Genomic DNA, 4547 nt, shown 5'->3' with positions numbered 1-4547 from the left:
ACAATTTATTTTAGTAACTCCGTGTTATTGAATGTCGTGTCAGTATATTTGTATTTCTTTTTATCATAACAGATTTCTCTGTGTGAAATTCGGGCTGCTCTCCCCAAGGAGAGTGCGTCGCTGCACTGCAGAGCCACCCGCTTTTTTGTATTTTTTTCCTGCATGCAGTTGGTTTGTTTTTGTTTTTGTTTTTTTGTTTTTTTTCCTATCGAAGTGGATTTTTCTACAGAATTTTGCCAGGAACAACCCTCTCGTTGCCATGGGTTCTAGTTTTACGTGCGCTAAATGCATGCTGCACACGGGACCTCGGTTTATCGTCTCATTCGAATGACTAGCGTCCAGACCACCACTCAAGGTCTAGTGGAGGGGGAGAAAATATCGGCGGCTGAACCGTCATTCGAACCAGTGCGCTCAGATTCTCTCGCTTCCTAGGCGGACGCGTTACCACTAGGCCATCACTCCACACTATATCTACCCAGAGTCCCAAATGGTTAAAACACGGAATGGTTAAGCTCCATCCAAGACCATCATTGTGGAAAGTGGCTGAAAGTGGATGTCTTCAATGCCCATTCACCCTCCTTGGAAAAGGACTGCAATACAGTTGCCAGTAATCGTCTTGTCGAAAATATATAATCTTCTAAAATGATGGTAGTATCACCAGGATACCAGACGTATCGAAACATGAAACAACCGCTATAGACTTGACATTGTTGTCACCATGGTTAGTACCATCCTGCTCATGGGGAACGTGTAAGATACACTTGGTAGTGATCAGCTCCAGATCATTATGAATATATCGGAAGAAAATACTCAGAGTAGTTATGCTGTGCAAATCTGTATTGGAAACAGAAAATGCATGAACACGATACTTGATTTTTGACTCACTTGTGTAAACAAAGTGAATCTATGTTTTAACCCGGTGTTCGGTTGTGTGTGTGTGTGTGTGTGTGTGTGTGGTAAACTTTAACATTGACATTTTCTCTGCAAATACTTTGTCAGTTGACACCAAATTAGGCATAAAAATAGGAAAAATTCAGTTCTTTCCAGTCATCTTGTTTAAAACAATATTGCACCTCTGGGATGGGCACACACAAAAAAAATGAAGCCTAATTATATGTAAACTGCATTTACTGTTATATCTATATTTTTTGTATTCTCTAAACTTGGCACTTTGATCTGATATTCTGACCCAACAACAAGAGCAGTCATTATTACCATTTTTTGTTCAAACAGTAACTTCTTTTGCTAAACATGGAAGTTTTATTTATTTTGCAAACGTTTTGGTGCAGATAGTAAACAAGGGAAATTACTCTGTAATTAATGCTAGGGGACTTAATTTGCTTTAAACTGATCTTTCTCATCTTAAACATTACATTTTGAAATTATATTCAATACATAAAAAGCTTGTGTATCACAAGTGAGTCTTGAAGGCCTTGCCTCTCTTGTTTCATTATATAACAGTGACTTTGTACAGCACTTTTCAATTAATTATTTGTTTAAAGTGTGTGTGTGTGTGTGTGTGTGTGTGTGTGTGTGTGTGTGTGTGTGTGCGTGTGTGGAAAGTTGTTCAAACAATATTTTAACCAATAGATCTTTCTCTCCCCAAGCCCTATTTGTGTTGGGGGATGGGGTGGGGGTGAGGGGGACGGGGGGAGGGGGGTAAGATGGGAAAGGTGTGTGTATTTTGAGTGCTTTTTGAAATATTATGCTTTTTGAAATATTGTTTCAAGGGAGTTTGTATCTTGACATTCTTATTTCTTTATTATTATATCCCTGTGTCATTTTCGTACTGGATGTTTTGTGAAATGCGTTTAGAGCTGCACATGTGACCGTCACTGCAGTCTTTCTTCAGTCGTGAAGGGCCATGTTGTTGATAAATTATTTTGTTTTCTTTTACGTGGATTCGGTCATGTAGTGATGAAATGGTGGAGATACTGAAGTCATGATGTTTTCTTTGAGTAACATCAAAGACTGGTTATACGTTCTTTCTGTTCTCTCTTTGTTTGTTTGCTTGTTGTTGTTGTTGTTGTTTTAGTCCTAGCACCCCCACCCCACCCCCCTTTTTTTTTTATCTTCTTGTCATTTAAATCACATATAACAACTAAACAAGACAGTTTGGCATTTCCGTGTTGTTCATGAAGCGCAATTTCACTGTTCATTCAGGCATTGCAAAAAACTATTTTTCCGCTGTTAGTTCACTAAAAATTAATAGACTTAAAATTGAACACTACCACCCACCCCCAACACACACACACACACACACACACACACACACACACACACACACACACACATACACACAGATAACATGACACGCGCGTACCCGTCACTTGACAACGGAAAGGAATACATTGGACAACCGTCACAGCACAGCCCACACCTCTGCAGCACAGCTCAGATCACAGAAGGGTGTCAGCATGGGTGGCCGTTCATCCCTGTCTCTCTGCCAGTCAGTCCTCGCCGCCTGTGTCCTCGCAGTCGTCCTCTCTGACATCACCATGGCTCAGCCGTCATCAGCATTGTGGAAGACAGTGGCCCAGCAGTATGTCAGCTCGTCCTTGTCAACCACTACAGCAAGCGAAAGTACGGATTGCGTGATGCAGTGTCTGATGATGGAAGGCTGTGGGTCTGCAGCCTTTGATTCTGCATCCAACATGTGCTACCTCCATCCCACACACCGCCAGTTCACTGCAGGAGATGAAGGACCGCCTCTGGACGTCTTCACCGTCAACAGTGGTAACTAAAAAACATGATTTCCTGACCTACCAGTGCGACACTGCTCTAAATTTCTCAGCGTTCTCAGTATTCGTGTTCAAGGGTGGATAAGATCAGAGGACGCTTGAAAGTTCTGTATTGAGCAGAAAAGTCTCAACGTTCCTGGAATGTTTTTTCTCCTTTCTGTCTGCTTTCTTAGTTTTTTCTGTTTGTTTGTTGCTGTCGTTTTTTTTTCTCTTGTTCCCGTTGGTTGTAAATCTACTTTCTTCCTCTTGGCATGTTCCAACAGTATCACAAACATACAATGCATCATTGGTGATGGCTTCATACACAAAAAATGGTGTCTGATGGAGAATGTTAGGTAAACACAATCTCTCTCTCTCTCTCTCTCTCTCTCTCTCTCTCTCACACACACACACACACACACACACACACACACACAATCTGTAGACACTTTACTTATAAGTGCATGTTTGATCTTACCATCTGAATTTCATGTGAGCCTGGATCAATACTGTAATCTTGATGTACACATATCATAATTTAGGCAGATTGAACTCTGGTTTAAAGATAGGTTCCTTTTTTTTTTTTTTCTTTTTTTTTTACATTTGCTGTATTGGAAGTTAGAAATGTATGGCTTAACTATTTTCAGAATCATATCGATTTTCGTTCTATTTTTTCATTATTTGGAATGTCCCTTTCATTGTGCCAAACTGCGCTTCTTGTTCATTCATGGGGAGCAGCGTATTGTAATGTGTGAAAATAAATGTTCTTACACTTTTCAAAAAAAGGGGGAAGTTTCATTTACAACAAGAGAGGCAAGGCCTTCAAGACTCACTTGTGATACACTTTTAAAAAATCCAAGCTTTTTATGTATTGAGTATAATTTCAAAATGTAATGTTTAAGATGAGAAAGATCAGTTTAAAGCAAATTATGTCCCCTAGCATTAATTACAGAGTAATTTCCCTTTTTACTCTCTGCACCAAAACGTTTGCAAAATAAATAAAACTTCCATTCTTAGCAAAAGAAGTTCCTGTTTGAACAAAAAATGACAATAATGACTGCTCTTGTTGTTGGGTCAGAATATCAGGTCAAAGTGCCAAGTTTAGAGAATACAAGAAATATAAATATAACAGTAAATGCAGTTTGCATATAATTAGGTTTCTTTTTTTTTTTTTTTTTCTTTTTTTTTTGTGCCCATCCCAGAGATGCAATATTGTTTTAAACAAGATGACTGGAAAGAACTGAATTTTTCCTATTTTTATGCCTAATTTGGTGTCAATTGACAAAGTATTTGCAGAGAAAATGTCAATGTTAAAGTTTACCACGGACACACACACACACACACACACACACACACACACACAGACAACCGAACACCGGGTTAAAACATAGACTCACTTTGTTTACACAAGTGAGTCAATAAGATATAGTAAAATGATAGGAAGATGATGAGCCAGCATCAGAGGATAAGACTGACGACACCTGTGTTACCTGACAGTCTGAATGTGACTCTTGATCTTATCGGTGCCAGTTACGAATGTAATGTTAATTTTGATTTCTTTAAGTATAACGACAACGCTAACGGTAACACCATAGCACTGACAATAATGACTGTCACAATGACATCAATGACAAAACGTAACCATAGAAAAACAGTAGGAAAAAAAAACATAGAAAAGCACTAGCATTAGCCACCATCAGTTAAAGAAATTGTCTTTGTTTATAATATTAATCCCTGAATACCAGAGGTTTTTAAAAAATTAGTTAAACGGAACAGCTAAGTTTTCAACACAGATATGATATCATTTTTATGCAGGAAACACATATA

This window comes from Babylonia areolata, chromosome 24 (genome assembly GCF_041734735.1).
Source record: "Babylonia areolata isolate BAREFJ2019XMU chromosome 24, ASM4173473v1, whole genome shotgun sequence".
In the NCBI taxonomy this organism is placed as follows: Eukaryota; Metazoa; Mollusca; class Gastropoda; order Neogastropoda; family Buccinidae; genus Babylonia; species Babylonia areolata.
The sequence above is the reverse complement of the archived record's forward strand: the minus strand, read 5'-3'. Positions refer to the sequence as shown.